The 27,612-nt window shown below is 37.4% G+C and overlaps 1 long non-coding RNA gene across 6 annotated transcripts; it reads left to right on the top strand.

Moving 5' to 3' along the window:
* The first annotated feature begins 7,645 nt into the window (after window positions 1-7,645).
* Window positions 7,646-27,332, top strand: LOC110873273. 6 transcript variants are annotated; one of them, XR_004863892.1, is made up of 6 exons: window positions 7,646-7,740; window positions 8,014-8,146; window positions 8,787-9,076; window positions 9,228-9,615; window positions 9,710-9,842; window positions 14,563-17,155. It is a non-coding gene; the product is annotated as an uncharacterized LOC110873273 (long non-coding RNA). The 6 variants fall into 6 exon arrangements; XR_002555010.2 differs by lacking the exon at window positions 14,563-17,155 and adding an exon at window positions 27,269-27,332 and having other exon boundaries at window positions 7,647-7,917; XR_002555012.2 differs by lacking the exon at window positions 14,563-17,155 and adding an exon at window positions 19,135-19,179 and having other exon boundaries at window positions 7,647-7,917.
* Window positions 27,333-27,612: the final 280 nt, after the last annotated feature.

Here is a 27,612-nt window from a genome sequence, read left to right as displayed (position 1 = left end):
GATACGAATTGAGAAAATCCACACTGACAATCAAAAAGCTGATTTACATACCAAAGCATTTGACAAAACTCGTTCAAAATATCTTTTGAAACTGAACGGTATGAAGCTTTTATTGGTGTCGGATGGGATTATTGGCGTTGATGTGGATAACATTGTAGATGATGATGTTGAGAAACAATCTGCAATGGTTTGTCGATTTTTTACTTGTTTTGGTATTTAGGGGGAGTAGATATATTTTCAGAAAATACAAAAACAGTAAAAAATTCAAAAAATCCAAAAACATGAGAAAATTCAAAATCCAAAAACAATAGAAAACTGAAAAAGAGCTTGTGTAAAAAGGGAAAATGATAGTACATCGGCTTGACAGTTACGGTACGCTAAAGAAATGTAAAGTTTTTAAAGTATTAAACAGTCTTGCTGATGATGTGCCGATAGGTTTTTATACATTCAGTAAATCTTGTTTTGGGATATAAACCTAAAATTCAAACTTGCTTATTTTGTGGGGAACAGATCTTGGATATATAGGTAACCCCTGAAATCTTGTTTGAAAGGTCCCTTTTTCTGAGATACTAGGTCTTTATACTCAGTGATATCTGGGGTATTATCCCGGGACTTCTGATTTTGCGGAAGCAATGGCCTAGTCCCCGTATAATACTTTCTGCATGCTTTTTAAGCTCACCCTCAGCATATAAAATGATGACACATTGCAAAATGTTAATCATGTGCTGTTGAAGAAAAGATTCTCTAAAGGGAACACACCTAAAATCGAACCGTCATCTCTCTGCTGAACGGAAGTTCTGACCTGAGCTCTCACGGTTTCGCATCTAACCCTTTTACAGATATCATCTGTGGTATACTCACCTGTAAGACTAAATATTGGGATCTGGATACGAGAGTATATTCAAGAGGTGGGACACACCTATAAGTTTAAGTCTTTAATTCACCTAAATCGCATCATGAACAGATTGAAGTTTGTATGAAAATTTAAGAGGATCAGCATATCGACAATCTAAGTGAATTGTTTAAGGCTTAGTATGTTATCAAGCTTAACGGTACTAGTAACTTGTCGTTAGCTGATATGATTCCCTGACACGCTCACCAAAAATATGTTTGTAAATAGTTTACATTCTGCATTTTAATTTCTGAATTTCATTTTCTAGTTTAGAAACTTTATTAAAAATTCAAAAAGATTTTTCATTTCTGCTTTATTTTTCGACAAACCAAAGTGGAGAGTTGATCTTCAGATTCAGAAAGTTGGAGCAGATGCAGAAAGATTCTAAGCTGGATGATGAGTTGGGAGCTTAACATGTGAATTAAGAAATTGGAAAGTCAAAACAAGTTCATTAACTTGAAACTTGTAAATTTCAGAAATTGTTTGAAAGTGTTGAACAAAAATCAGTTTGTTTTTGTCAAAAGATCCACCAAGGGAGTTGGACTTGGTATATAAATTGAGTAATCAGGGTCATTAACTTGGACCTGAATACTTAAGTGGATTTCTAAAACTGATGAACAGTTAATGGAAGTTTAAGATTGTATAGATTGTAATGTTATATGTTTGAGAAGCAGGAAACAGGAGTCAAGATCCCCACGACAATAAAAATGTTAAAGTTTGAACCAGAATTCAAGTCCTAGCATATCGAGAGGGGGAGTCTGCGAAAGGGGGAATCAGAATTCTGGATCAATACTCAAAGGGGAGATTGAAGGTTAAAGTTTGAAGATCGAAGATTGAAGGATGTTTTACAATGTCAAAACAATTCAGGGCAGAGAACGAAAGATCAAGACTAAAGACTGAAGATAGGATGCTAAAGACTTCGTCAACATCCAAGGGGGAGTCTGTTGGTGCACTGATGTCTGTTAACTTCGTCTTTATAGAGTCTTGTATTGTACTAGATAGATCAGAGCACGAAAATCGAGAAAACAGTGTTTATGGGTAATTCCGCATGAAATGATCATATATCATTTCAAACGAAATTAATGTTTCATGCGAGATTAGATAATTCTGCACGGAATTAACTAATTCCATATGAATATGTAATTTCGCATGAGTTGGTTTCATGCGAAATTAGTCCTCTATAAATACTGAACTTGTCTGATCATTTGGTACGGAATTAGGTCATTGTTTGAGAGCCGAGGTGCTGCCGGATTGTTATCTAAATTGTAAAAAGCTCAGGAAATCAATATAAGAAGATAATTAGAAAGGAACAAGCTGTTTTACGTCATTTACACTGATTCCGCCTTTGTATTTGATGATGAACTACTCAGATTGACTCGTTAGGGTCAGAAGACGATCCAAAATCACCATTCATTACATTAATCAGTATTTCATCACCAATCAGTTTGTATACAAAACATTATATCACAAGTTTATATACACATTATTGATTCTGGCTCATTAAATCCACATGCTCCCTATCAATTGTCATACATGAATGACTCCAAAGATGTTCCATACGAACTCAGACAAACAAAACACAATAGCATGTAGTTCACATAGATTCAATTCACAAGCCATCATAGCATTATTTAATACTCATTATACCCTTGACTTTCAATGACAACATTATTAGAATACTCGTATGGTTTGATTAGATCAAGACTACACATATGGGCCGCCACTTTTATTCAAGGTTAACAACTTTGTCAGACCACTTACCATCAAATGTATTGGACCCCTAAAAGCTAATGATATATCATAATCGGTTGCTTGAATTTTGTGAATTTAGTGGACAACTTTAATTTGCATTAACCTAGGTATTATAATATCATGCCATCCATATTACTCATGCAGCACATTCCAATGATCAACACTCAATCAATTTATAAACATTGTACCGAAATATGCAACACAAATCACAGATAAACACACAATCATGAAGATGGAGCGATAAACTGCATAATGATACTCATACGTACCGAATACAAGAGGGACGATGGAGAGAGAGGACTTCATTAAAAGGGCTGTCGTCGGGTCGTTCGAGAGAGAGAAGGAGAGAACTAGGGTTTGCGATCTTTGTGTGAAATATAATTAAATGAGATTATACAAGGCATCAAGTATTTACGTAAGGTATCAACATATAAGGGGTTTGGGGTCGGCTCGGTTTGGGCTTAATATACATGGGCCAGAATTATTATAAGAGGGGTGTGGCCTTAGGCCCAAGTGTGTGGCTCGGGTTTGAGGTGTGGCCCATTAACGTTACTCATAGACATATAACATCTAGCATTTACGGTTCCTAGACTTTCATATCAACCAAATATAACCATACTTCCAATCATTCATTTATTGTACACAACTAAAATCAAATAATTATTTAAACGGTTCATTCCTTCAGTACACACACGTCAAGCATCGAAGGAACTAGAGAAATATTGAAAACACGGGTTGTTACAGATTGAGTTTGTTGATGCGGAGAAGGAAGGTATACCATGGTTCAGTGATTTGGCAAATTACCTTGCCAATGGGGTGGTGTTGAAGGGGATGAGTACCCAACAAAAGAATAAGTTCTTTCGAGATATGAGGAGGTACATATAGGATAACTCATATCTCTTTAGGATATGAGGAGATAGAATCCTTAGGAGATATGTGACGAGAGAGGAAGGTTTGGAGATCCTTTGGCACGTTCATGAAGGGTTAACGGGAGGTCACCACGGCCCACATGTCACCGCCCAAAAAGTGCTTTTTGTGGGTTTTATTGGCCTTCGGTAGTTAAGGATGCTCTAGAGTTTGTTAGGAGATCTGATGAGTGTCAACGCACCGGCAATATCTCATCCAAGGATGAGATCCACCAAAATCTGATCCAAATTCTTGAAATCTTTGATGTGTGGGGCATCGACTTCATGGGACCTTTCCCCATCTCTAGCGGGAATAGGTACATCCTCGTGGCAATTGATTACGCCTCTAAGTGGGTTGAAGCTCAAGCTTTACCTACGAATGATGTCCGAGTGGTGGTGAGATTCCTCAAAAAGTTATTCACGCGTTTCGGTACACCGAGAGCTATCATAAGTGACCGTGGCACTCACTTTTGCAATGCCGTGATGGAGAAGGCATTAGCACGCTACGGGGTCACTCATCATTTTTCTACCGCGTACCACCCTCAAACTAGCGGTCAAGTGGAGAATGTGAACCGAGGAGTGAAGAGAATACTGGAGAAAACGGTAGGGAAAAGTCGAAAAAGATTGGTCGGACAAGCTTGATGATGCGTTGTGGGCGTGTCGAATCGCCTACAAAACACCCTTAGGTACCACTCCTTTCATGATCGTATATGGCAAGGCTTGCCATCTCCCCCGTAGAACTAGAGCACCGTGCGCTTTGGGCTCTTAAAACCTTAACTTAGATCTTACCGAAGCAACGAGAAAGTGTTACTTCCAAATTCACGAGTTGGAAGAGTTGAGATATGCGGCGTATGTACGTTCTTGGAGTATCAAGGAAAAAACGAAAGCCTTGCATGATAGGAAGTTGAGGGGTTTGAAAGAGTTTAGGGCATGCGAAAGGTGCTTTTATATAATTCAAGGTTGAAATTGTTCGCCGGGAAGTTGAAGTCGAAGTGGACAGGGCCATATTTAGTGAAGGAAGTGTTTCTGTATGGTACAGTGGAGTTACAAAACGAAACCGATGAAAATACGTGGAAAGTGAATGGACATAGGTTAAAACACTACTTAGGAGGGCCGTATTCTATACGGGCCATATAACCTTATACGACACGTATACACCATGCGAGAATAAGATTTTATCATGTGAGATTATTAACTCCCTAAAAGAACCTTTACCTTGGTAACTAAGCAAAGATAATAAATTATAGAAAAATATATGGTGTCTAAGTTAGACAGTCTAACAGAGGCAGCCAATTTCGACACGTTCACGTGTATAACTGAGTCAAGTTCCAATATGTTGAATGCACAATGTAAGAACAAGCGTCCAAAAGTCTTTACACTATGCTATTGCCATGCATTTTATCTAGATGTTCAATTTGTTACACGGGCAAGGGCGTACAAACCCAAAGCCGTGGGTGAGCGGGCGCATCACTTGAAAAAATAATTTTAGTGTTATTTTTCATCGGAAATTTCAACCACACCCCTTGGAAATTTTCACCCGCACCCCCTTGGGCATTTTCAACCGCCCCACTTAGAAAAAAATATTATGAATTTATAAAAAAATTAAACACTAATTATTATCTAATATATAAGTATATAACCACTTATTCACTTAATTATTTAAACCAATCAAAGGCTAATCTACAATCTATTTTTATTAACCCAAGCCCAAACCCAACCCAAAGAAATTTGAACTAAATAAAATAACCCAAACCCATCCACCCATTCCAATTCCAAATCCCGCCCAAAAGAAAACTCCCAGCAACTTAACGCCACTTCTCACGACCAGACGGCTTTTTTTGTCGGAAAAACCAAAATTCCGGCAAGGCCGACCCATATTACACTAGAATTCCGATAGAGAACTAGTATGGTTTCTTTATTGTTTTTTTTTTTATGTGATGATTAGGAGAAAATATAGATGTATAAAGGTTTGATCTTTTTATATTTTTTTGGTTGTTCTAGGTAGTTAAATGATTTTGTTGTTTTATCTATAGCTTTGTTTGTTTAAACAAATAGTTACAAGTAATCAACAATTAATACTAGGGCTTGAATGTTTGAAATTAAAATTGAAAATTATAGACTATGGTTGAACATGATTGTTTATTTTGTTTAAGTGTTTAGTGTTGCTTTATGAACTTATGGAGTGCTTTATATGTGATAGGAATCATGAGTAAAAATGTTTAATGTTGCTAGATGATGTTTTTGATAGATTTTAAAAGATGAAAACCTATAGGACACAATTTTAAATACGTTTGGAGTGATGTTTGACGTGTTTTGGATGACTATATAAATTTTAGTTTGATGTTCTTTTGTTTTACATGACCCGACTCGATCCGACCCGATATAAACTGATTTTTTTTAAATAGCTAGGGGTTTAAATCTTAAAAAATATTTCGTACCCCAAAAAAAAATTCTGAGTTCGCCTCGGATTTGGTGACAAATCACAAAGTCATGTTCTAAGCATTGCTAAGAACAAAAGATCACGCATAATACAATGACCCTGCACCTCAATTTGTACTAACCTTAATTTGTTTCCTAAGCTACCTCTACCTCTAACTCCCAACGTAAGGAAACAAATAAAAATAAATTCCTAACAATTATCTTGACTAAATACGTAAACATAAATAATTTACTAAGTATTATCTTCATAACTAAAGCCGATCTCTATCCCTCTTTTATTTCTCGATTTATCTCACTTGCTTCACGACTTCAATCCTTGAACTTTCACGATTCAACATAACCAACCCTTTCACTAATTAGCGTTAAAACAGGTTGGGTCAAAACATGTTCGTTTTCGGTTTCCTTTCTGAGTGTGTGTTGAAAGAGGTTAAGTCAGATGAACCATTTACAATGTCACTTTTTCTTAAAAAAAGTTATTAATCAACGCATAACATGTCATCACAGATGCTACATTTACAATGTAAACGTCATTTCTTTTTACATATAAAGTGATTAAATTAAACAAATTAGGCAATTTTTTAACCCGTTCGGGTCATGTGACCCGCTACATAACAAACATGTGATGAAGAATTACACATAATTTGCTTCCCGACTATGCTAAATAGTAAAAAAAAAATAATAATAATAAAACCCTTAAAAGAATACTTAACTTTTATATCCTTAGTACTTGAAACGTTTTCTTTCTTTCATTTATATTTGCTTTTTTTGAACGGTCACATCTACATATTAGTATAGAAATCGGGCCAACAAGTAACTGAAACCCACATACAAGTAGAGTTAAACGATCACACCTCTTACATTGAAGTCACACCACCTATCCCAGATTAACAAAGAAAATTTCGATCTACTTTTTTTCCACAAAAACGAGTTGGCCTTAGTTTCCTCCACAGTTTTGGTGATCGAAGTGTTCGTTCCATTAAATTCCTTGTCATTCCGCATGTTCCAGATCTGCCACATAGTTGTTAGGAGTACTGCGACAACCGTCTTCTTCCATATGTTTGACCCGTTTGCAACTTTCACGATCTGCAAAATCTCAGTACATGTGGAGTTTCAACCAAACTAAGATTTGCCACCCAGGGGCGGTTCTTAGAAGGGATGTGGCAGGGTCACGGCCCGGGCAAGTTTTTCGGCCGTAGTGTTAATTTTCCGCATTTCGATCAAAATTTTTTATATATACTATGTTTGGCCCGGGCTTGCCCGGGCTTTTTTTGGTGGCCGTGTCTTTCGGCTCTGGCACATTCAACGGGCAAGATCCGCCACTGTTGCCACCAAATTGACTTAGATATCAAACATGTGACGATTAAGTGATCTGTAATACACAATAATAAACAACACACACACCAAGGGGAGACCATCAATATACACAATAATCAACACAAAGATAGAAACAGATTTATGTTAATAACATGTGATCATTCATAAGTGGACTTGTTTAGTTGATTCAGAGTGCGGACTTTTCCTTGCAGGAACCCGTGAATGAGCAGTTACTTGAATGGTCTTTACACTTTTTCCTGGACACCATGTGAAGACTGAACAACACAGAGTACTGTCATCTCATTCAATATGCACAGTTGCTTTAAATAATGAGTTTGAACGTCTGTCTTTACACTATAAAGCCGGTGTGGGACAGACTCCACTTCAACCCTTTCTTCGATTTTCAACATTTCAGCCCTGTCACAGGGTCCTTTGCCTGTTTGTTTCACAATCATCAACTCATTTTAAGTTTCTTTTATTTGTTTCAGTTCTGATCTATTCACCAACTCATAACAATCTCGAAGTCATTTCCTGTTTTCAAATGAAATGTTGATAAGCCTGATTTCAGAACATACAGATCTATATATCTGCTCAGAACTGAAGAGATGTTTATTAGTATTTGTTCAAGATTAGATTCTATTATCTTTTTTATTTTATTTTTTTTCCAAATTTTCATGTTTTAATCTTGTTATTTTTTCGGTTTAATGACAGGTTTCGTATTGGTTCATCATCAATATGTTGTTGATCACTTGGATGCAGAGATAACACTACAGAACCTGTAACTTCTGTTCGTGAAGATTATGTTCACATTTATAGGCCGAGACGGGTCGGATAGAATTGCAAGGTAAATACGATGTATTACATGGTTATGTATATATATTATACTACATACACACATATATATACATCCTTGTACTTCATACTCAGCATGTTTTTAGTTGACCCGTTAGATATAAATAATCATTAAATGGTAAAATGTGAGCTAACCTTGAGACAGAGTTTATGTCCGGCCCTTAAACATCAAACACCTCCTTAATCGAATGCTCCATTAAGTCTATGACCATAATTTCAATTTCCTCCTGTTAAGTCTTCTCTTTTGTATTTCATAACTGAAAACAAACAAACTATCTAAATGTATACAAATAAATTAAAAAGTTGATTATTCTAAACTTTAAAACAACATCAGATAAGACAACTAATAAACTATAAAGAATTAGTGTTAACTAAGTACTTAGATCAGATCGCTACCGTCACTGTTGTTGAGTTGTGTACTCGAACCATTCGTTCCATTATTTGCCGGTGTGGATGTTGTACTCTCAAAATCCGGTAACTTTGAACTTATTGAAACTCAAATTTAAACTAACCTAGTGGTAGTATCTTTATGCACGAAAGAACTGAAGAATACAACTCAATAATATGTACTGTAGGAGATAGGAGCAACAATGGTATGAAATTAGATCATATAAAACCATGATATTATGCAGGAAGACAATGATAAGGATGAAGATGATGCTTTGCACAGAGATTGGAATAGCCCTTATAAGCAAATGGGTGATTGTATGCATGAAGGAGACTCAAAAGAAGCAATTCGGGTCTGTCTTTAAGATGTCGGGTTTACTCGGGTCAAGACCGACAACCGACCCGAGACCGAAATTACATGAAATATGGAACCGATAGGAGCCCGAAAAACATAAATACAGGTCAGCGAGAACCGACCCGAGACCGAAATTACATGAAATATGGAACCGATAGGAGCCCGAAAAACATAAAACAGGTCAGGTTTCGGGTTTTGTGGGGCCGGGTCTCGGGTTTTATATGGGCTACCCGAATTTTGCTCACCCCTAGTTTCAACCAAACTAAGATTTGAAATAAGATTTGTACGAACCCGTGAATAAGCAGTTTTTATCTTTTTTTTTTCTTTGCAGGAACCACGAGAAGGCTGAATGACACAGAGTACTGTCATCTCATTCAATATGCACAGTTGCTTTAAATAATGACTCCACTTCAACCCTTTCTTCACACTATAAAGCCGATGTGGGACTGACTCCACTTCAACCCTTTCTTCAATTTTCTAACATTTCAGCCCACTCACAGGGTCATTTGCCTGTTTGTTTCACAATCATCAACTCTTTTTTTTAACTTTGTTTTATTTGTTTCAGTTCTAATCTATTCACCAACTCATAACAATCTCGAAATCATTTCATGTTTTCAAATGAAATGTTGATAAGCCTGATTTCAGAACATACAAATCTATATATCTGCTCAGAACTGAGGAGATGATTATTAGAGAAAAGAAAACCTTTATTTTTCAAAGTTAGTATTTGTTCAAGACTAGATTCTATTATCTTTTTTTTTTTTTTCTAAATTTTCATGCTTTAATCTTGTTATTTTTTCGGTTTAATGACAGGTTTCGTATCGGTTCATCATCAATATGTTGTTGATCACTTGGATACAGAGATACAACTACAGAACCTGCAACTTCTGTTCGTGAAGATTATGTTCACATTTATAGGCCGAGACGGGACCGATTGAACTGCAAGGTAAATACGATGTATTACATGGTTAGGTGTGTAAACGTGTCAAGCCACTCGTGAGCTACTCAAGAGCGGCTTTAAAAGCTCGAATCAGTCGGGTTTAATGCATAAATGATCAAATGATGCGCGTAAAATGGCTATCAGATGTGGTTCTAGACCCGCATCTTTTGATAATTTAAGCAAAACTCAATATATTTAAGAGATGTGGTTCTAGAACCGCATCTCTTGGTGTTTAAGCTAAAAAAATAATTTATTTTATTTTTTAATTTTCAGGAAATTTTATTAAATATTCCCAATAAATTCCCATTATAAACAGATTATCTAAAAATGAAAATTAAAAACGTAAAAAACAAAATTAAATAAAGCCAATAAAAAATAACCCAATAATATGAATTACAAAGATTTCAATGTAACACAAAATTACAAAAGTTTCAAACTAAGACTTATTAAAATGAAAGTGATATTTAATGACTTCATGAACTGATATTTTCTTACTTGCAACCCAAACCAACGTCTTTAATTCATACTTGCAACTGAAACCCTAGAAGTTGCCTAACAAAACATAACGTTGTATTAATAAAATGAAGCTTAAAATGTATACGCAAGTGTACATATATATAACATATTAACATGCAATCTTATATATTAAAATTCTATCATAGATGGGCATAAGACATGTTGTTCCAAGTCTACCCTACATATGCACATAAGACATGAAGATCCAAATCCACGAACTACAAGTTCAACAATACAACAATCGACCAATATATCTACCATATCATAAATCACAAACCATTCAAAAAGCATTTATCAAACCATGCAAAGATATACATGTCTTATTATTTTTTTTTTTTTATAAGAAGAGCAATTTCATTCCAATCATCAGGGCAAATTACATAAGGATAGCAGGTAGACGAACAACAAACTGCGCCGCCATCCCTTTTTGAATAGAAAATCCTAATCTACTAAAAACAAAGCCTCGCCCCTGAGGGGTCGAAAAGTTGCTATGGACCACACGCTGAACTCTAGACAAGAACCGAACTGCCTCCGGCGCCAAGGAGCCGAACGTGTCAAACGCCAGGGGGACAAAGGGATGTTGATTATCCTCACAAGCTTTCGCGTGCTTTTCCACCTTCTTTGACTCTGCTTTCAGTACCGTTTGCCCCGCCACAAATCCATTTTCCCGGAACCCGGCTAGTGGGGATACACCTGTGAGATCGACACAAGCATGTTTCCCGCTCTCCCAACCAAAAACTAGCACGTCAGCTGGGCGTAGGGTGGATCTCCCCTCCGACGGGTCTGTAAGAAAATTAACCGGTGCCTCTTTCTTCGCCGAGATCCCTGCTCGTCTGAGAATATCCATTAACGCGTCTCGCACAAAGTCACGTCTTATGTGATTATCAAAGTTAATGAGTTACAAGTGTCTTGGTCAGATTGAACCATATATATGTATATATATTATACTAAAACACAAACATATATACACATCCTTATACTACATACTCAACAATTTTTTAATTGACCCGTTAGATATAAATAAATGATCATTAAATACTAAAATTTGAGCTAACCTTGAGACGCCTTTACAGAGTTTATGGCCGGCCCTTAAACATCAAACACCTCCTTAATCCAGTGCTTCATTAAGTCTATGACCATAATTTCAACATCCTCATGTGAAGTCTTCTCTTTTGTATTCCATACTGAAAACAAACAAACTATCAAAATGTATACAAATAAATTAAAAAGTTGATTATTCTAAACTTTAAAACAATATTAAATAAGACAACTAATAAATTATAAATAATAAGTCTTAACTAAGTACTTAGATCAGATCGCTACTGTCACTGTTGTTGAGTTGTGTACCCGGACCATTCGTTCCATTGTTTGCCGGTGTGGATGTTGTATTCTCAAAATCCGGTAACTTTGAACTAATTGAAACTCAAACTTAAACTAACCTAGTGGTAGTATCTTTATGTACGAAAGAACTGAAGAATACAACTCAATAATATGTACTGTAGGAGACAGGAGCAACAATGCCATGAACTTAGATCATATAAAGCCATGATATTAACAATAACTTCAGGGTCAAATTCAAATAGAAAAATGTTGCTTAATGTAGGGGTATAAACGAGCCAGAGGATAGCCGAGCCCGAACTCAACTAGGCTCAAGTTTGAGCTCGAGCTCGCCTTAGCTCGAGCTATATTTCTAAAGCTCAAGCTTGCCTCATTCGTAAGTAGTTTTCTAGCTCAAGCTCGGCTTGGGCTCAGCTTGTTTACTATTTGTTAATTACTTTATATGCATTTGTACTTAACTTTTATATATTTTTTTATTATAGTTTTTTATATAATATATTATATATTATTTAGTTTTTTATCACAATTTTGATACATATAAACTATAATATATTTATAAGTTTCATATATTTTATATACAAATTTAAAAAAATAAAAGACTCGTTTAGGCTTCGGAGTCTGCTCAAGCTCGACAAGTGAAGCTCGAGGTCGGGCTTGGGCTCGATCTCGTTTAAGCTCGACTTAATTCGAGCTTTTAGTAAGCCAAGTTCGAGTAGCTCACGAGCGGCTTGGCTCGTTTACACCCCATGCTGAGCGTATCTAAAATTAATTAAAGTGACTCTTCAAGAGAAGAGTTAAGATGTTTTACCTAGGAGCAAGCTTCTAAACTTTTGTCTCAAAGAAGCGGGTTTGTTCATGTAGAGTCTATTATTTTTGCTGTAAATGCGTTCAAGGATCAATTCCTCCTGTAGTATCACAAGCCTTTTTGAGTGTTGTCATGATATTATTATCCAATAAGCAAATTCCAACTATAAAAAAAGATGATCATCCAACAATGGACTTCAATGAAAATCAAACTTTGTTAGAAGATAATAATCAAGATATTTAAGTCAATTAGTTTGTAACAAAAAAATCAAAATAAAAGTCAACTGTTGTGTTTAGTGTCGTTTAGAAAAAGTCATGTCGGTTGGCTATAATAGACAAAACCGTAGGGTATAATTGTACAAATACTCTCAAGTATGTAAATGATCCAAACATCCTGTTAAATGATCCAGTATTAATCGATCCTAAAGGGCATGTGAAACTTTACCTTCGCATAACAAACTTTCTGGTAGCATCAACAACTCTTATTCCATTAGCAATTTGATATAAAACTCACCTTGAAATACAATAATCATAAGCAACATTTTTAACCCCAAGAGTGAGTTTTTTTGCTGAAATAATACCGATTTCAAAAAAAAAAAAAAAAAATCACAACTAGTATCTTCCTCCAAAAAATTTCACATCTAATGCTATAGCCATTACAAATGGCGATTTCTCACAATTACTAGGCATTGACAGAGAATGTAGAGTCTGTTTGGTACGGGGTAATGGAATGGACGAATGAATGGAATGGACGAGGTAATAAAATGGACAAGGGAATGCAATAGATTATTACTATTCCATATCTTGTTTGATTACCATGTGGGAATAGAATGAATTATTATTGTGTATTGTTTGGTAGGCAAGAAAAACGAAAGAATAAAATCAACGGTCAGTGGTGGTGGTCGATGGTAGTGATTGTGGGTGGCGGCGGCGGTGGTGGGTGGCCACGGCGGTGGATGGCGGCGGCTGCGAGTGGCGGTGGAGGCGGCAATGGCGGGTGGTGGTGACCGGGGGTGAGTGGAAGCAGAGGTAGCGGTGGGTGGCGGCGGCAGCGGTGGTTGGTTGTGGCGGTGGTGGTGGCAGCGGTGGTGGCAGTGGTGGTGGCATCGACGGTGGTGGTGGGTGGCGGCGGCGACTGGCGTTGGCGGCTATGGTTGTTGGCGGCGGCGATGGGTGGCAATGGTGGCGGGTGGGTGGCTGTCGGTGGTGGTGCTGGGTGTTGGCGAAGGTGGTAGGTTGTGGAGTTGGTGATGAATGATGCTAGATGGGATAGAATGAAAAAAAAACATGGGAAGTGGATGGTATAATTTTGAGGGAATAGAATGCCTTATGGAATGGGTGATTCCATTCCATTGACCAACCAAACACCACTTTCTTCATTCCTTCGTAATGATCCATTCCATTCCGCTTCTTATTCCTGCATACCAAAGACTACAGTAAGCTTTTTAATCATTGGTTTTGTAGAAATTTCTATTGAGAATGACGGTTTTATACAAGTTTCCATTACTAATGGCGATTTTCCATTCCCTTGTTTTCCATTGATAATGACGATTTCTACACATTTCTCCGAAGATTCCATTGATAATGGCGACTTCTGCACCCGTTTCAAATACCAATGATGATTTCTGCGCATATTTCCAATACCAATGGTAATTTCTGCATATATATCTAATACCAATGGCGATTTTCAAAAAGTTGAACATTGTGTGTCTCGTATCCCTTTTTATTATTAACCGGGAACAATTGTTCAAAAATGCCCCAAACAAAGACATGTTGTTTCTTAGTCTACCCTACATATGCACATAAGACATGAAGATCCAAATCAACGAACTACAAGTTCGACAATACAACAATCGACCAATATATCTACCATATGTCTATATCATAAATCACAAACCATACAAAAAGCAATTATCAAACCATGCAAAGATATACATGTCTTATGTGATTATCAAAGTTAATGAGTTACAAGTGTCTTGGTTCGGTTGAACCATATACACGTATATCTATTATACTACATACACACACATATATATACATCCTTAAACGAATTTTTTTGCATAAATAGGTGGTTTGACATGCAAAAGAGTGCTTATAGGTGGTCAACAAAATTGTTTTCAAATATGGGTAAGTCGTTGTATGAAACAACGACCTTCTGCAAAGATTCTGACATAATTCTGTCAAAGCTGCAATAATGTGAACATCGCTATTTGGCTTTACAATCTTATACAAAGGTCGCTGTTTCATGTTAAAAACTAACATAAGGTCGCTGTTTGGTATCTAAAAGTAATTAAGATCGCTGCTTCAGTTGGAAATGTAATATAAGGTCGTTGTTTCATCCGGAAAAGTGATCCCTGTATGTAAAGATAGGTCGCTGTTTCATCCGGAAATGTAAAAGAAGATCGCTGATTGAACCAGAATATTATTAAGGTCGCTGTTTCATGAGTAAATCTAAAGATAGGTCGCTATTTGAAGAGTATATGTAATTGAAGTTTGCTGTTTTATCCAGACTATTAATAAATTTGTTGTTCGAATGCAGAAGAGTAAGGCTGTTCACATGTGACTTTATTTTGAATTTGTGGCAGCATTAAAACACTGCAATATGCAGCAGAATCACATGAACCCCTCTTTCCACATGCTAGCATGCATTAAAACCCCTGCATTCTTGTAATGCATGCAAGGAAAAGAAATTGGTGATATGACTACACCATCAGAAATCAAATTCAGTATAATATTAAATCTGCTTGTGTAAGATTTACATACTGTTTAGAGGGTTGGGATTCGAAATATTGCACAGTAGCCTACAATTGAAGCCAGATTTGAGCAGAAGATAGGTGTAAGCATGATTATTCAAAGAGTAGTCATATCCTATAATTGTACATACATGCAGATAAAAGTTCGTATGAAGAAGAATATATACCCATACACACTTCATTTCAAAATTCTAAGAAACCCACCAAGAAACAATACTTTGCAAATACATTTTGTGACAACCTCGATCTGTTTAAAATGAGTTTCGAATGCAATCCTGGTCCTCTTAGTGACACGTTGTTGTTTTTGCACAAGGATCACCGTGCATTCGAGGTTTTCAAGGATCCTAAAAATTACCGTCAACCAATAAATATTAAACGATCAGATCGTTCGTTCGTTTTGGAAGCATCTGAAATAACATCCTGTTGGACCACAGGTAGAAGTATTAATACGTGCAGCAACATTCAGTGGGATCCTGGATAGTGGGTACCGGTATATAGACCACGCGTTAATAAACGCGTTGGTTGAGCGGTTGAGGCCAGAAACCCACACGTTTCACCTCCCTTTTGGTGAAACGACTGTGACCTTACAAGATGTTAACGTGTTGTGGGGGCTACCAATAGAGGGGGTGCCTGTATATGGGGCTGACAGTGCGATAACATTCGCTGCGGCAGCTTCGTTGTGTGAAAATTTGTTGGGGTTTACCCCGGCTTAAAATCATGTGAGGGGCAAAAGGGTTAGTTCGGTGCGCATTTTAGAAGAAATAAAGTCGGAGTTTTCAGAAAACGACGCATCGGATGAAGAGTGCATTATTCATGCACACATTTTTTAATTTTTTATTTGATAGGGTACACGGTGTTCCTGATAATGCGAACAACTTGATATCTCTAAATTTTTTGGACTTTCAAGAAGATTTGACTGCATGTTCGGTGTTAGTTGGGGCAGTGCTGCATTATGCGCAAATCTAGTGAAGTGTTTTATGTAAAATATTTTAACCATAAACATACATGTTCGAAGACGTAGACACATCCATGCCTGCGTCAGGCAAAGTCAAAGGTTGTGGGAAGTTACGTAAAGAACAATTAAAGGATGTCGGGCGTGTTTACCGAGCTACTAATATCATTAAAGATTTTAGACAAAATTTACAAGTTAATCTATCCTACATGCAAGCCTGGCGTGGTAAATGTAATGCATTACAAATTCTGCAAGGAACTTCAGAAAAATTCTTTTGCCGAACTCCCACTATACTGCTACAATTTGGAGAGGCCAAATCCAGAACAGTGACACACATATTGACCGACGATGAGAGTCGCTTTGAAATGGTACTTGTCGCAATCGGTGCTGTGATAAATGTGATTTTGTCTATACGTAATATATTTTTATATAACTTTGTTATATTTCCGTTAAATATTTAATATTTATTTGGTTCCATCGTACAATTTGGGTGACTTCTAATGTTTATGTAATTCATATATATATATATTTTAATTAGTATTTCGAGTGTTAAGAAAAACCAAATTTAATTAAATAATAATAATAAATACCAACATATCTATCTAACACCTATAAATAGGCAACCAAACTACATATTTCATACCGAACAACATATTTCAAGTGTTCCAAACCTAACACCATATTTCACAACAATGTTTAACTCATCGTCATGGTGGCCTGAGGAGGAAGACATAGCAGTTGCTATGTCTTTTGTCGAAGTGGTACACTTAGGTTCGTATCCTAGCATGAACGACAAATTTTGTAAAACATTGAGTTTTGTCTCCATCTTGAGACAAATCGTGACGTGGATCAAGTTAAGAGATGCGATTGTTTACTCCGCTACAGATGTTCATTGTTTTTTTCGATTTTCAACAATGTTGAAAATCCAAATAATAACCTTTCTAAAGATGATCTCCTTACAGACGCCTACTTCATTACATGGACAAATACGATGAGAACATTGAACACTGTCGGTTTGGCAAATTATGAAGAATCAAATTTGAAGATGAACTTTAACTTGTTATTTTGTATTGTTATGTTTTTTTTCTTTTTACGTTAAGATTATGTTCTTATGAAAAAAGTGCATGAAACCAATTATTTAACACTGAAAACACGGCTCATAACGGTGAAATCCGGCCTATTTCATTTATCGCCTTAGGAGTCCCACGTGAGGTTGTCGTCTGGACCGGGCCAGTTTCCCTGTCGCCCGTTGAGCCGCCAGATACGGACCCTCAAAGTGGCTGCTCGGGATGTTTTACCAAAAAAGTGCATAAATTTGGTTCTTTAACACTGACAAAACGGGTTATAACGGTGAAACCCAACCCGTTTCATTTATCGCCTTATAAGTCCCATGTTAGGTTGTCGTCTGGACCAGGCCAGTTTTCCCGTCAGCCCGTCGGGACCCCAGATACGGGCTCTCAAAGTGGCTGCTCGGGGCTGTTTTACTAATAAAAGTGCTCGAAACCAGTTCTTTAACACCGAAAAATCGGGTCATAGCGGTGAAACCCGGCCAGTTTCATTTATTGCCTTAGGAGTCCCATGTGGCATGTGAGATTGTCGTCTGGACCATGCGAGTTTCCCTGTCAGCCCGTCGTGCCGCAAGATACGGGCCCTCAAACTGGCTGGCCGGAGCTGTTTTACCAAAAAAGTGCACCAAATCGGTTCTTTTAACACTGAAAAAGCGGATCATAAAGGTGAAACCTGGGCCGTTTCATTTAACTCCTTAGGAGTCCAATGTTAGGTTGTCGTCTGAACCGGGCCAGTTTCCCCGTCGGGCCGCCAGATACGGGCCCTCAAAGTGGCTGCCCGGGGCTGTTTTACCAATAAAAAGCACGGAACTGGTTCTTTAACACTGAAAAAACGGATCATAACGGTGAAACCCAGCCCGTTTCATTTATCGCCTTAGGAGTGCTATAACAACCCTCCCAAAATATTTAGTACATCCCTATATACCCTAAAATACACCCCGTATACGAAAAACGACCCATAATACCTTTAATTTTTTAAAAATTAAATAAAAACAAAATTTGAGGGGCTCTGGCGGGGCGCGACAGATCCCTCTTGATCTGTCGCGGGGCTCGAGCGAATGATAGGTGGCAAAACCCTAGCGTGCCACGTGGCACGACACCCGGACGACCTACACCAGTGACTGGCCAAGGTCAGCTTAGCTCGCGGGCTGTGAAAGCCCCTCTTGTCTCCATCGCTGGGCGCGAGAGACCCCTGGTCAGGCCCTATAAATTGGACGATTGAGCATTCAGTCCAAACCGTTCGGAATCGATTCTCTCTCTAAATTTCTGAATAGTTATAGTAATTCCCGGGTATTATACCCACTAAAATAGCGAAGCTCTGCCTCGATGTAAATATCATAACCCCCGGTTACTTATTAGATACGCTGCTTGATTGATCTAGTGCTCCGTAACGCATGTCGAGGCACTGCCTGACTCAGTCGTTGGAGTTCTGTCTCGGGGAGGGTATAACTAATGTAAAAATTGGGTTATTATACTAACGCGTGTGCATTGTTTAAATTAATAGATTATAACTAGGAAGTCACAGGGAAATATCTAAAATAGCAATGTGAGTGATTCCACTTTTCACAAAGTGTTTTTACAAAACCTCAATTGTTTTAATTTATATTTAATAGTGATTGAGTATTTGTATTCTAAAATTATCGTCGGTATGTTGGGGTTTTGTATACAAAATTTGTTACTACACTATTAATAGTAACATTACCACCAGTTAGGATTGACAGTACCATGGGTGGTAATTAAAGTAGATGTAAACAAATGTAGTTGCTGGATTGCCCTCAATGCTGTAAAATGATAAAACCTGTTTTGATTAAATTGGGATTCACTCGCCAGTATTCCTTGCTGATAAAATGTTTTTAAACGCGTTTCAGGTAACAAAATATGAAAGCCAAATAGAAGCCAGCTGGAGAGCACTAAAGGCTTGGAAAAGTGGCTATAAAAGTTACCTAATTAAAGAAGTTTTATTTCAATAAATTAGGGTTTATCCCTATAAACATGTTTGTAATGGAAACTTAGGTTTATCCCAATGTATTTATTATTATAAAAATGTGGTGTTTTAGTCTGATAAAATATTTCCTAACTACGGTCCTGATGAAATTTCCGCTGCCAAATAAATGATAAACACCGATACCACCATCTTTGAGTAGGCCGCGACCGCCCGCCTCCCGGGGCAGGGGTCGGGGGTTGCGACAGAAGGTGGTATCAGAGCTACAACCACTGAAGTTTTCTGCTGACACTAAAATTTTATCCATTATGTTTGGAAATAATCTACGTGATTACATGCATATTTTATTGTTTTGTGTTATTTGACAATTTGTTAGTTACAGTATGATTGATCAAGGACCATCGGATGCCTATGGTCAATTGTCTAGTTCTCCTAGAGATGAAGGAACTTCTTCCCGGCCTACCCCCTCGGGGTATTCAGCTGACAGAAGAGGGGATTTTCATATTTAAGGCGCAATCCGAAGAGCCAATCCCTACCAAAAAGAGAGAATGGTTCAGTCGAGGAGCACACGAGTGTAGGAAAAGAATGAGGAAGGTACAACAACAGAGGGCTTTAGTAGCTGCAAATAGGGAGATGAATGCCCAGACTCAAGATATAATCAATAGACGATTGGCCAATTTTCACATATTAGCTACCACAGCCGCAGACCCAAACTTAGAACAAATCATCGCACCACAGCCACTACCCTTGTTCCCAACTAAACCCATGGAAATCGAACCTAACCCAGGAGACCAACTTCCAGAACCTGCCTTCGACCCAAACGAAATCCCTTGAATCCGAGCACCCCATCCTCCAGATTATGACCAATGGAATGACGACCTTAGGGATTATCGAGAATTGTACCCACAGGAGGAACCCATACAAAACCCAGTAGCACCCTATCCCAACCTTGACCCTCTAGATCCATACTGGGATAATGACTAGTATATTCAGGAAATTCTAGAGAACCCATAACCATACGAAGAACCGATGCCCCAGTACCCTGACCCCATACCAGCCCCAGCACCACCCATGAGCACCGAAAACATGCAGGAACTCCGCACTTTTGGTGACGAGTTATTAGATGAAAGTGAAAGGATAAGGCAAATAGGGGAGAGGCTCGTTTGGAAATTCGACGAGCGTAACATGCAATACTGGATGAACCCTGATCAATAATATATATATATATGTGTGTGTGTGTGTAAACTAAATTAGATAATCCAATACCTACTGATGCATACTAGTATTGTATTTTAAATTCCAATTACCGTTTGTAATAGATATAGATATCTATAAAATAGAGTAAGTGTCGCAATGCACGACGATTTTGATCAATGTGTTGTTGTGTGATTGTTCGCATTAAATATTGTTTTGTGATATTAATACTTGGTAAATGTTTATAATCCAAATAGACAACGAAGTGAATCAAGAAAACCCGAATAATGATAACAACGGGAACCAATTAGATAACAGTGCCATCCAACACATAGTGGCACAAGGGATTATAGATGCTATGCCATATATTATCAAAACAGTTAAGGAAGCAGAAAACAATAAAAGTAATAGTGGAAGTAAACGACCACCTACTAAACCTAGTCACAGCGTAAACAATGGACCGTTACTTCAATTGCCTATTCCAAAAAGAAGAAGAACCGTGGTTGAAAGGAAATTCAGTCTAGGGGAAGTGACCGAGTTTATAATATGGAATGGACTGAGTTTAAGAACATGGTTGAAAGGAAATTTTGTCCTCCCAATGAAAAAGAACAAATAGCTAATAAATTCTTAAACCATAGAATGTAAGGGTTACACTACCGTATTCTTTGAATATGCTAGAATAGTGCCTACCCTAGCATCACCAGAACTAGTATTAATTTCCCGTTACATCTGGGGATTAATCAGTGAGATTAGACACGTAGTCAAGGCAGCTAGACCACAAACCATAGAAGAAGCTGTAGAACTAGCCAATACCTTGACTGATGAACTAGTACTACACAAGAAGAAAACCAAAGGAGGAACCTAGCTCAAAGGATTACCCAGGAATTTCTCTACGGTAACTCCACCCATGGGAAAAACATAGGTTCTACCTCTACACCTTACTGTAAGGCCTGCAAGAAAAAGCATTCAGTGAGATGTTCTACATACTGCAATTTCTGCAAGATACCAGGACACAAGAAAGAAGACTGTAGGAAGAAACCCAGTAATGGAGTATGCTTCAATTGTGGAGAAAAGGGGCATATTAAGCCAAACTGTCCGAAACTAGCTCCAGCCATGAACAACAAGACTACTAAGAATGCTAGAGCGTTTGTTCTTACAGCTGAAGAAGCAAAGATGATTCCGGACGTAACTACCAGTACGTTTTTATTTAATGATGTTTTTGTAAAGTATTATTTGACTCTGGTGCGAACCAAAGTTTTATTAATACTTCATTTTTCAAACTTCTCAATTAATCATTAACTAAACTTCAACAAGAATGTCTAGTAGAGACAGCAAATGGAGAATCCATTTAGATCACTGAAATCTTGTAGGAAGCAAGAATAGAAATTTTAAACCAAAATTTTATTGCTAATCTTTACCCAATGAACCTGGCTGGATTTGATATTGTGTTAGGAATGGATTGGTTAATAGCCAATAAAGCCAGTATTCTATGTGATCAAAAGTCAGTACATGTAAATTCACCAAAGGGTGAAAAGATCACAATTAAAGGAGATAAGCTAACTCGATCCACGAAATTCATCTCTGTGATGAAAACAGCAAGTTATGCGAGAAAAGGATCACTAGTTCATATGATTTCCATAATCATTATCACTAAAGGAAAGGAATTGAAAGATATTCCCGTAGTATCTCAATTCTCAGATGTTTTCCCAGAAGAACTACCTGGACTACCGCCGGACAAGGAAGTCGAATTAAGAATTCACCTGCTACCAGGAACAGCACCGATTGCCAAGGCACCTTACCGTTTCGCACCCGCAGAGATGCAAAAACTAAAGAAACAGTTAGACGAACTTTTGGAAAAAGGATTCATACAGCCAAGTTCATCACGGCGGGGAGCACCAATCTTGTTTGTCAAGAAAAAGGATGGGTCAATGCGTATGTGCATTGATTACCGAGAGTTGAACAAGGTCATGATTAAAAATCGGTACCCATTACCGAGAATGGATGATTTATTTGATCAACTGCAAGGAGCTCGATTCTTTTCCAAGATCGACTTACGCTCAGGATATCATCAATTGAAGGTACAGGAAGAGGACATTCCTAAAACCGCTTCTAGAACAAGGTATGGCGATTATGAATTTACCGTCATGCCATTTTGTTTAACCAATGCCCTAGCTGCATTTATGGACATGATGAACAGAATATGTAAACCATATCTGGATAAATTCATAATTGCCTTTATAGATGATATTCCCATTTACTCTAAGAGTAAAGAGGAACATGCAGCGCATCTGCATGCACTCCTAAGTTTACTGAGAAAAGAAAAGTTTTACGCTAAATTTTCGAAATGTGAGTTTTGGTTACAAGAAGTGCAATTCCTCGGACACATAGTCAATCATGAAGGAATTCATGTGGATCCCACCAAGATCGAGGTGATCACTAAATGGAAAGTCCTTGAATCACCAACGGAGGTTAGAAGTTTTCTAGGACTGGCCGGTTATTATAGATGGTTTATCCGAGATTTTTCTAGAATAACCATTCCCTTAACAAAACAGACCTGCAAATCTGTTAAGTTTGAATGGGGACCAAAATTAGGAAGAAGCCTTTAGAATTCTTAAGCAAAGATTAACCAACGCACCCATATTAGCGTTACTAGAAGGAACTAAAGACTTTGTAGTCTATTGTGACGCTTCTAAGTTAGGTTATGGATGTGTGTTGATGCAACGTCAAAAAGTTATAGCTTATGCCTCCAGACAACTTAAGAATCATGAAGAGAATTATACAACACATGATCTAGAATTAGGAGCCATAATTTTTGCCCTTAAAACCTTTATGGTAGTAAGTTTACCGTTTTCACCGATCATAAGAGTTTAAGGTATGTTTTGGGCAAAAGGAGTTAAATATGAGACAAAGACGCTGGATGGAAATTCTTAGTGATTATGATTGTAATATCCAGTATCACGCAGGAAAGGCTAATGTAGTTGCCGATGCTTTCAGTCGAAAGTATCATGAAAAGCCAAAAAGAGTACGTTCTCTTAAATTAAATCTACAGATAGATTTAAAAAAACAGATTAGAGAAGTACAGGAATCAGTAATCAAGGATGATACTGAAAAATTGAAAGGAATGATTAAGGAACTAGAACAAGGAACAGATGGAATTTGGAGATTCCACAAGAAAAGGATTTAGATACCTAAACAAGCCACCGAATATTAGAAGAAGCCCATAAGTCCAAGTATACGATACATCCTGGAAATCATAAAATGTATCAAGATTTAAAAAAGAATTTCTAGTGGATATGAATGAAAAAGGATGTAGCAGCTTATGTTGCCAAGTGTCTAACCTGTTCACGGGTTAAAGCTGAACATCAGAAACCCTCATGTTTATTGCAGCAATTTGAAATGCTAATATGGAAATGAGAATTGATAACAATGGATTTTGTTACCAAATTACCCAAGACACGAAAAGGTAATGATACAATTTGGGTGATTGTAGATAGATTAACCAAGTCTGCTCATTTCTTACTGATGAAGGAAACTTTTAGTATGGAACAATTAGCCAAGTTATATGTAAATGGAGTGGTTTCATTACATGGAATTCCTTTATCTATTGTTTCTGATAGAGATAGCCGTTTCACTTCTCATTTTTGGACAAGTTTCCAAAAAGCAATGGGAACCAAGTTGAATCTAAGCACCGCTTATCATCCTCAAACGGATGGACAAAGCGAAAAGACAATTCAGACACTGGAAGTATGCTTAGAGCTTGTGTAATTGATTTCGGAGGAAATTGGGACGATCATTTACCATTAATATAATTTTCTTATAATAACAGCTATCATACCAGTATCAATGCTGCACCATTTGAAGCACTCTATGGACGAAAGTGCCGAACTCCAGTCTGTTGGGCAGAAATTGGAGAAAAGCAACTGTCTGGACCCGAGATAGTACAAGAAACAACAGACAAGATTATTCAAGTCAAGGATAGACTAAGAGCAGCACGTGATCGACAAAAGAGTTATGCTGATAACAGGCGAAAGCCATTGGAGTTTCAAGTAGGAGACAAGGTATTATTAAAAGTTGGGTAAATTACACTTTTCGTCCTTTATGTTTGTATCGAATTGCAATGGATAACCTTTAACTTCAATAATTACAGTCATAGTCCTTTGTTTGGAAAACTCATTACACCTTTCGTCCTTTAGCACTAACCAGGTTAAAATTTTCAGTTAAATATGACACATGCCTTACACATGAGGGTATGTTAGTCAATTTGCCCTTTTATTTAAAATATCTTTATAATAAAATAGTGTTAAAAATACAAAAACTAAAAACTAAAATATATTTTTTAAGCCCAAATATCTCTCTCTTAACCGCACACTCTCTATCTCTCAACCTTTTCTTCATCCCTGTAATTTGAAACCCTAACCAAACACACCAGAAAAATAATCTCTAATCTAAAATACCAGCAGTTCATTTCACACAAAAAAATCATCACCATGATCAACCACCCTCAACCACCACCGTGCCTAGTTAACCTCCATTCCGCCACCCAAATCCTCCACCACACCACACCACCACCATCTTCTCCACGCACCATCACCTCCGATTACCCCTCATCCTCTCATTCCTCTTTCTCTAACTCCGAAATGGAATCCCCACCACAAACCACCGCCACCAACACGGTTGTCGTAGCCATCGTAGATGGCCATTCAAAATAAGAGCACCAGTCAGTTGGTTAAGAAAATGATGGTAATATGCCTTCGAACAAATGGAGAATGTGGGAGAATTATATAATAATGTTTGGGCTTTTGGCTTATTATTATTATTTGACCAGTGAGTTGGAGCGTTTAGGTTTCTACTCTATTTATTGCAACAATAATAACTGGAGATTTGTTTTTGATTTTTTGAAACATAAATCTGAAATCCGTTCTTGTTCTTGGAATTTTGCAGATCTGAAATCCGTTCTAGTTCTAGTTATGGGAAGTGTTTTACCCAAATTTAGAACCTGGGTTTTTTTTTGTATTTTATAAGAAAAGAATCTTAAATTGGTTGTTTCTTGCTTTTGTAGAGTGCATTAATTTGAAGATGTGTTCTTTTGAATTATTGAAGATGAAATCCGCAGATCTAGAAATATAGATATATGTTGATTAATGAACATTATGTTCTTGTTTATGAAGATGATAAATGTCCCATATCAATAACAATTATATGTTGATTAATACACATGTATTTTAATTTAATGCGTTATATGACCAAATTGCCCTCATGTGCAATGCACATGTCATATTTAACTGAAAGTTTTAACTTTGTTAGTGCTAAAGGACGAAAGATGTAATGCATTTTCCAAATAAAGGACTATGACTGTAATTGTTGAAGTTAAAGGCTATCGATTGCAATTCGATACAAACATAAAGGACGAAAAGTGTAAATTACCCTTAAAAGTTTCTCCTTGGAAAGGAGTGGTAAGGTTCATCAAGAGAGGAAAGCTAAGCCCCAGGTATGTTGGACCTTTTGAGATTATTAGAAGAATAGGACCTGTAGCTTACCAGCTACAACTGCTAGAAGAAATGGCAGGAATACATGATGTATTTCATGTATGTAACCTCAAAAAGTGTTTAGCCGATGAATCGTTAGTAGTACCTCTTAAGGATATAGAGGTAAACGAGAAACTTAAGTTTGTAGAAAGACCCTTACAGATTGAAGACAGAAAGATCAAGAATCTCAAACACAAGAGATTAGTTTTAGTCAAAGTGTAATGGGATTCCAAGAGAGGACCAGAATACACCTGTGAGCTTAAATCCGAGATGCAGAGGAAGTATCCACACCTATTCCATTATATCTCGAGCACGAGTTCTAAAACAAGGTGGGGAGGATATAACAACCTTCCTAAAATATTTAGAACATCCTTATACCCCTTAAAATACACCCCGTATACGAAAAACGACCCTAAATACCGTTAATTTTATAAAAATTAAATAAAAACAAAATTTAAGGGGCTTTGGCGGGGCGCGACAGATCCCTCTTGATCTGTCGCGGGGCGCGAGCGAATGATAGGTGGCGAAACCCTAGCGTGCCACGTGGTACGACACTCGGACGACCTACATCGGTGACTGGCCAAGGCTATGCCCTAGCTAGCCTAGCTCGCGTGCCGCGAAAGCCCCTCTTGTATCCGTCGCAGGGCGCGAGAGACCCCTTGTCAGGCCCTATATATTGGGCGATCAAGCATTCAGTCCAAACCGTTCACAATCGATTATCTCTCTAAATTTCTAAATTTCTGAATAGTTATAGTAATTCCCGGGTATTATACCCACTAAAATAGCGAAGCTCTGCCTCGATGTAAGTATCATAACCCTTAGTTACATATTAGATACGCTGCCCGATTGATCTAGTGCTCCGTAACGCATGTCGAGGCTCTACCTGACTCAGTCGTTGGAGTTCTGTCTCGGGGAGGGTATAACTAATATAAAAATTGGGTTATTATACAAACACGTGTGCATTGTTTAAATTAATAGATTATAACTAGGAAGTCACAGGGAAATATCTAAAATAGCAATGTGAGTGATTCCTCTTTTAAGAAAGTGTTTTTACAAAACCTCAATTGTTTTAATTTATATTTAACAGTGATTGAGTATTTGTGTTCTACAATTATCGTCGGTATGATGGGGTTTTGTATACAAGATTGTTACTACACTGTGAGTAGTAACATAACCACCAGTCAGGATTGATAGTATCGTGGGTGGAAATTAAATTAGATGTAAACAAATGTAATTGCTGGATTGCCCTCAATGCTGTAAAATAATAAAACCTGTTTTGATTAAATTGGGATTCACTTGCCAGTATTTCTTGCTGATAAAATGTTTTTAAACGCGTTTCAGGTAACAAAATGTGAAAGCCAAATAGAAGCCAGCTGGAGAGCACCGGAGGCTTGGAAAAGTGGCTATAAAAGTTACCTAAATAAAGAAGAAGTTTATTATAATAAATTAGGGTTTATCCCAATAAACATGTTTGTAATGGAAACTTGGGTTTATCCTAATGTATTTATTATTATAAAAATGTGGTGTTTTACTCTGATAAAATATTTCCTAACTACGGTTCTGATGAAATTTCCGCTGCCAAATAAATGATAAACATGGATACCACCATCTCTGAGTAGGCCGCGGCCGCCCGCCTCCCGGGGCAGAGGTCGGGGTTACGACAGAAGGTGGTATCAGAGCTACAG

The sequence above is a fragment of the Helianthus annuus genome, chromosome 8 (genome assembly GCF_002127325.2).
Source record: "Helianthus annuus cultivar XRQ/B chromosome 8, HanXRQr2.0-SUNRISE, whole genome shotgun sequence".
Lineage (NCBI taxonomy): Eukaryota > Viridiplantae > Streptophyta > Magnoliopsida > Asterales > Asteraceae > Helianthus > Helianthus annuus.
The sequence above is the reverse complement of the archived record's forward strand: the minus strand, read 5'-3'. Positions and strand labels throughout refer to the sequence as shown.